Source organism: Heteronotia binoei, chromosome 20, assembly GCF_032191835.1.
Source record: "Heteronotia binoei isolate CCM8104 ecotype False Entrance Well chromosome 20, APGP_CSIRO_Hbin_v1, whole genome shotgun sequence".
Lineage (NCBI taxonomy): Eukaryota > Metazoa > Chordata > Lepidosauria > Squamata > Gekkonidae > Heteronotia > Heteronotia binoei.
In genome coordinates this window covers 23,961,081-23,969,018 of record NC_083242.1, presented here as the reverse complement: position 1 = coordinate 23,969,018, position 7,938 = coordinate 23,961,081, and positions in this window count along the sequence as shown.

The window sequence follows — 7,938 nt, the reverse complement described above, 5'->3', positions numbered from 1 at the left end:
CCACCTCACAGAGTGTCTGTTGTGGGGGAGGAAGGGAAAGGAGATTGTAGGCCACTCTGAGACTCTGTCCTTGAAAGGGCAGCTGCTGTGAGAGCCCTCTCCAGCCCCACCCACCTCACATGGTGTCTGTTGTGGGGGAGGAAGGGAAAGGAGATTGTGAGCTGCTCTGAGACTGTCCTTGAAAGGGCAGCTGCTGTGAGAGCCCTCTCCAGCCCCACCCACCTCACAGGGTGTCTGTTGTGGGGGAGGAAGGTAAAGGAGATTGTGAGCCGCTCTGAGACTCTGTCCTTGAAAGGGCAGCTGCTGTAAGAGCCCTCTCCAGCCCCACCCACCACCACACAGGGTGTCTGTTGTGGGGGAGGAAGGGAAAGGAGATTGTGAGCCGCTCTGAGACTCTTCAGAGTGGAGGGTGGGATATAAATCCAATATCATCTTCTTCTTCTTATAATATAACTAACTACTAACTACTAACTGTATGAATTGCCCACGCTGTGAGTAAACAGGGCTCTCTGGGTGATGAATACCAGCCGGATAAAATACGTCGTTAAAATTGTTAAAATTATAATAAATGACATTCTTAAAAGCATCCCCAGATGGTGCATGAATTTATCTTGGGCCAGTTCTAGACTGTGTTGCCACCTCACGAGCAGGGCAAGGAGGAGGCAAAAAGAGAGAGAAGATGGGAAAGAGGAGGAGGGCGCCAGCCACAGTGAAGCCTCAGCCCAAAGTCTGGTGCTTTGCAGGCCCTGTGGAATTGCATTAAGTCCTGCAGGGCCCTGATGTCATTTGGCAGAGTTCCACCAGGTTGGAGCCAAGGCCAAAGTCAGAAAGTTGTCTTTGGGGCCAGTGACCACCAGTTAAAATCATATAAATAAATAAAAATCCAGATCATAACATATCAAGATGAACAGGCACAGAAAAATACTCTTTAATTTTGAGCCAAAGCCTGTTAGGTGCTGTACATCTTTATTTTACCTCTCCTGTTTACAGGGAGTTTCTTTTCAAGCAACCTCAAGGACAGAATAAGCTCTAGCACTGTCATTGGTTTTTAAATCTGCACCATGTTGCATTCTGGGCCACTGCGTCCTAGCTATGTATGGCTCTGCTCAGCTATGTATGGCTTTGCTCACTGTGCTGGATTCATCCTCTGATGAAGTGTGCTTAAGAGCACACGAAAGCGTATGTTCTAAATAAAAATTGGTTGGTCTTAAAGGTGCCACTTGACTCCTGCTTTGTTTCTCTAGCAATTTTGTATGTGATTGATATTTTACAACCTGGATTTTTACGTGTAATATATAATTTTAACTATACCATTATTTATGTAAACTCAGTGGTATAATTGTATGTATTACAGATTTCCCTGATGAAGCCTGCTGGCGAAACACAGGAGGAATTTTTTTGGGAATTTTAACTGAGTAATTAAATTTTACCCGATTTTGCACAATTGGCCTTGGCCTTTTTTATCTCCTAATTTCACCCTCTGAAATTGTAATATTCTGCCCTTTATATGGCTGGGTTTATAAAGCCCAACTTGTCTTCTTGGAGGAAAGACCCACTCATATCAATGGAATTTACTCACAAGAAAACCAGGCATAAGATTGCACCCTAGGATGCAAGTAAAGCTTTGGCTCTCCAATTAAACCTGTTTCTCGCTTGTTAAACATTTGGGTTTATGCCGGGGGAAATTACTTTGCCTAGACCCACTGAATGAAGTCCTCTATTCATAGGCAGACCAGCACAAACCAAGGTCAAGACGTTGGCCCCCCTGACGCATGGGCACAGCACCCAACTGCTCCGTTCCCACAACCAGGAATGCCAACATTCCCAACCCTAGAGTCTACATGGACATATAGTTTGCAAGTACGTGAATGCTGTGCTCATGTCCCAACCAGCACACACTCTTCCTTTGATCACATGTCCCTGTATATCAAACTGTGGGTGCCGAAGGGGGCGGAGCGTCGCGACTCAAATGGCGGACGCGAGATAGATCAGCTCCTGCCTTCTCCTTCTCTAAATCGACTTCTACGCTGCGTGGTGAACTCCAATGTCCACTAAAAGCAAAGGGAAGACAGCGCGAACAAAGAAGAGACAGACGACCCAAAGTAAAAACCAGGTTTTGTCTTTCTTCTCACCAGAAACTCCTGCTAAGGTTGGTGGCCCGTTTTCGCGCGCTTCGGAAGGCTTAAAAATGGCGCCGAGCCCGACCTCTCCACAAACGGCTGAAGCTGCTAATCCTGCTGTTGCTGAGGTGCTCCCACTAAATACAGCAGATCTAGAACTCCTGCGCCTAGATATACATAAGTACTTTAATGAAGCCATAGTGGACCACCTCAAGCCCATTAAAGACCAGATTAGCGTGCTGTCTGAAGACTTAAATACAACTGCAAGCATAGCTGAACGATCGGCTGAGTTAAGTCTGTCCCTTAAAGGGGAAGTAGCCACCATTAAAGAAAATGAAAATAAGCTGCAAACTAGATTGATCATTCTAGAAAATAAATGGAGAGCCTTGAATATTAAACTTAGAGGCTTTGATGAGGGCGTTGAAAGGAATAAAGATCTTTTAAACTTTGTTGCTGACTGGTTGCAAGAGAAACTCTCATTGCCAACTGAAATGGCGGTTAATATCACTAAAGTGCAGCGTTTGGGCTCAATGGCAGCACAGCGTCGTAACTTCACCCGTGACATCATAGTCCAGTTTGCAAATAGCAGAATTAAGGACCTTGTTCTTCAGAAAGCTAGGAAAAGCGATGAAGTCATGCACAATGGCAAGAAGATCTTATTTCTACTGGACCTATCACCGGAGACGCTAGAAAAAAGGAGAAAACTCAAGATCATAACCAACAAACTCCATGCGAATGGCTTAAGATTCAGATGGAGCCCGGCCTCAGATCTTCTGATTTTCAAAAACGGTGCTTTCTACAAGGTGCATGATGCACAATCGGGAATTGCGTTACTGAATGCCCTATCTTTGAAGCACACGGTGGAAGAAGATGAAGAATTGCAAAAAAACTTTCAGACCCCTGAAGAACCGGTGGTGGACACAGAGACAGTCTAAAAATGAAGTGGCACTACTTGGTCCCTTCAGTACCTCCAGTACTTTGTCCATTTGTCTCCTTAATAGATTTAACAACAACTCTGGCTTTGCAAGTAAAATTGACTCTTAGAGGCTTTTATTAAGTTAAGCTAGTGCTGGTGCTAATGGGGGTGTGCAGGCTGCCTCATATATTTGGCTATGTTACTCCAAGTCTATTGCTACAAGACATTCAATTTACTATTGTTCTAGTTGTTGTCTTATTGTGTAATTTATGCTTGTGCAGCTCTGTTGAGGAAATTCTAAGCTCCCTGGTTGCTGCAATTGCAATAGTTAAAGGCTCTTGCAAGAAGCCCTTCGTCTTGATTTTGTTCATTGTGTTTGCAAGCGATAACTTATTTAGTTTATAGCAATGGTAGATGATCTTCACACAAGTTTTGTTCTCACACCATAACTTAACTGTTTTAATAGTGCTGCTTATGCTACAGGGAAGCTTAGGTAAGATTGCCATACTAAAGCTTTATAGAGGATTGAGTTAACCTGGGGCAAATGGTTAATGCAAAAGACTGGTTGGTAATACATGAAGCCTGGCTTATATACTTGCTTCAGATATAAGGGCATCTCTCTCTCTCTCTCTCGGCTTGGCTTCGCGAACGAAGATTTAAGAAGGGTGCAATAGTCCACGTTTGCTGCCGCAGGGAAAAGTCTGATCTAGGGTTGGTGCGGCCATCGAAATAGAGGGGCACCAAAGAAGAGGTACAAGGACTCCTTGAAGAAATCCCTTAGCACCTGTCACATCAACCATCACCAGTGGTCTGACCTAGCCTCAGATCGCAAAGCATGGAGGCACACCATCCACCAGGCTGTCTCTTCCTTTGAGAACGCACGCATAGCTGGTCTTGAGGACAAAAGGAGATAAGGGCATAACGATTGTTTTATTTAAGCAGGTGGTAATGTATCCTTCCTTTTTTGACTTGCATGCTACTGCTTGGCAAATTGCTTAGTTAACACCTGTTTTTATTCATGTTTTGTATTTAGCTAGTTCTTGTTATTTATTCACTTCACATTTGGAAGTGAACAAACAGCTTAATGGTGAGTACAAGCTGCAGACAGATTTCACGTATTAAGTTGAACACTGTTCTATTGAAAAACCCATTTTAGTCTTGCAAGAGTATTTTTAAGGAGTTCTCACTGTTACATCACGTTAGAGAAGGAGGAGGTGTGGAAGATTATGTTTTTGTATTAAAGGTTTAGCCCCCTTGAGAATATTAAGGGAGTTTCTGTTTAGGGAAACTTAAAGTTTGTTCCCTAGCTTCCTATTTATTAGGAACCAGTGAAACTTTACCCCGTGTTGGGTACGTAGGTGGTGCGTTTGAGTTTTTTTTTTTTATTGAACTATTTGACTGTGTTGTGTGTTTGATAAGTGTCTTTTCTACCTTCTGTGTTAAAAAAATTTTTTTTTTTTTGCCTAACCCATATTCTCTGTTAAACTTATACTTCGTTACCTAATTGGTAAGTGCCAGAGTTCGTAAATTCTATTACTTAGGTGTTTGATTTTACTTATATTTCCTGTAGAGCATATCATTCAGCTTGGTGGTCTCCAAGTAGAGACTTTACGATGGCTAAGAATTTGAAACTGTTGACGTGGAACTGCAGGGGATTTAAAAACCCAATTAAGAGGACTCGAATTGCCAATACCTTAACTAAAGAAAGGCCGCACATAGTTTGCCTACAAGAAACACATGTTAAGAAAAACTCCCCTTTTGGTCTACATTCTAAATGGTTCAATCAAACCTTCCATGCACCTGGGTCATCTAAGGCAAGAGGGGTGGCAATCTTAATTTCTAAAGTGACAGCGTTTGATGTGCAGGACACAAAATTGGACTCTAAAGGCCGCTACATCTTTGTTAAGGGCACATTACACGGTAAACCTCTAACGATCGCCTCAGTGTATGCTCCTAACAATGGGCAACTAACCTTTTTGAGGGAAACCTTTGCTGAACTAATTGATTTCAAATTAGGGGAAGTCATTTTGGGAGGAGATCTCAATTATATCATGGATAAGGGACTAGACAGATCAGGAGCTAAAACTGGCCATACTAAACCAACAGGTCTGAACAAACTATTATCATCCTCAAATTTAGTAGACATATGGAGATCATTAAACCAAAAAGTACGTGACTATACCTACTTTTCTCAAGTCCACCACACCTACTCTAGAATCGATTACTTCTTAACGTCCCCTGCTCTCCTGACTTACGCTCAGAATACGGCAATTGGATCAAGGACCATCTCTGACCACTCGTGGGTATCTGTTGAGATATCTATGGAATTAGACAATAGAGGCCCAACTTGGTCCTTGAATAAACTACTTCTGACCAAAGAGAGCATTTGTGAAGAAATAAATAAAAAAATTCTAGAATATTTCCACCATAATGATAACTGTGGAGTTTCCCGTCACATAGTCTGGGATGCCTTCAAGGCAGTCCTAAGGGGAGATCTTATCTCATTAGCGTCCATATGTCACAAAAGCAAATGTAAAGAAATTCAGGAAATTAAATCTAAAATTGTTGAACTTGAAGAAAAGCATAAGAGATATGGAGGGGAAAAAACTTTAAAGAAATTGGTAATGGAGAGAAAGAAATTGGAGTTAATAGAGACCTCAGACATCCAAAAGAAAATGCTATACCTAAGACAGCGATACACTACTAGAACCTCGAAGTCCCTAAAATTGTTAAAACTTAGGATACAGCAAAGCAGAGCTAAAGCAATGATCCATTCAGTCAGAACAACCCAAGGTGAGACATGTATTCTACCTCAGGATATTGTCAAAGTCTTTCAAGAATACTATTCGTCTTTGTACAAGACTTCTATTAACAATAACTTAGACTTTAAAAAATACCTTGAGGAAATGAAATTCGACAAAAAGCTCTCGCATACTGATAATGAGTTCTTAGACAGGTCTATCACTGAGCAAGAAATTTTGGAAACACTTAATTCAATCAAAAATAATAAAGCGGTTGGCAAGGATGGTTTTCCAATCGAATTTTATAAAAAATTTAGTCCTAGTTTATTAAAACCCTTAACTGCCACTTGCAACTTGGTAATGAAGGAGGGACTCATCCCTGAAACCTGGAAGGACTCCAAATTAATAGTAGTGCATAAGGAAGGCAAAGATAGGCAAGACCCTAGATCTTATAGGCCAATATCGCTCCTAAACCACGATTTTAAGATCTTTTCCTCAGTTCTAGCACGAAGACTCAATAAAATAATTGAAAGATATATCCACCCGGATCAGTCAGGTTTTATCCCTGGTCGCACCATCTCAGGAAACATTAGGAGATCATTAAATTTAATACATTTTGGTAAAGTATCTCAAACTCCATCCCTTATTCTATCACTTGACGCCGAAAAGGCCTTTGATAGATTGGAGGTCCCCTACTTAAAGGCAGTCCTAGAACAAATGAATTTTGGTCATAATTTTATGAAATCAATTTCAGCCATCTATAATTCCCCAAAGACACAACTAAGCATTAATAACTTAAACTCAGAGGTTATTACCTTATCCAGAGGTACGAGGCAGGGCTGCCCACTCTCTCCAATTTTATTTGCTTTATCCCTCGAGCCGTTAGCTCATATGGTGCGGACTGATACTGAAATTGCAGGAATAACTGTGGATGGTACCCCCCATAAGATTGGCCTATTTGCTGATGATACAGTAGTATATCTCAGCAACCCAATATCATCACTGACTAAGCTAATGAATGTATTGAATACCTTTGGAAAGTTTTCTGGATTTGCTATCAATATGTCCAAGTCGGAGATATTCCCGATTAATGTATCTCCACAGATACAGCAAAAAATTATGCTTAATTTTCCCTTCAAATGGGTTAAAACAATGTGGCGTCACCTGGGCGTGCACATCCCTATTGACCTGGCCAACTTATTTAATGTCAACTTCAAGCAATTATTTAAAACAACTAAAATACAGCTGAATTCATGGATAAAGCTTCAATTTAATTTGCTGGAAAAGATAGATCTGATAAAAACCTTTATTCTTCCTAAATTTCTCTTTTTATTTCAGAATCTCCCAATTTCTATCCCTAAAACGGACATGTTAGCATGGCAAAAGAGTTTTTCATCGTTTCTGTGGTCAAACAAAAAACCAAGAATTGCATATCACTTACTTGCCAGACCCAAAGATAAAGGGGGCCTAGGGGCGCCGATTCTAGAAAAATATTACTTAGCAGCCCAGCTACGGAACATCTTACTATATTCTAATAAGAATTGCCCCTTACCCTGGCTACAAATTGAAGCTGCAAGTATTTCACCGGTTAACCTTAATGAATTTGTTTGGATTAGTGCAACGGAGAGGAGGAAAACCAAGATGAACAACCCCTTTTTACAGTGCTCCTTGGAGATCTGGGACAAATATAGAGCCTCAATGACTCAACCCTCAACGCCTGTCATGGCCTTTTTGGGACAATCTTGGTTCCCCCCAGGCGTACTGACAACAAACTTTAAAATTTGGAGGCAAGTTAAAATTCTTAGAATATCAGATATCAGCTCTAAAGGGAAAATACTCACTCAGAGCCAATTAGAAACTAAGTTTAAAACTGTAATCCCTTGGTACGAATACTACCAGCTACATGATGCTCTGCATACAGTAATTCCTGTAATGCTAAATACTAACCAATTAAATTCCTTTGAGAAATTAATATATAGGGAAAGCTCGAGTATGAGAGGACTAGTATCTAAATTGTATTGTCTGTTAAACCAAAAAAGCTGGTCACAAACCACATCCCAGCAAAATGCATGGGCCAAGGATTGTAAGGCACAATGGTTAGATGAGCAATGGAATGCGATTTGGTCATCACCTATCTGTAAATCTAGATGCTCTAACTTTA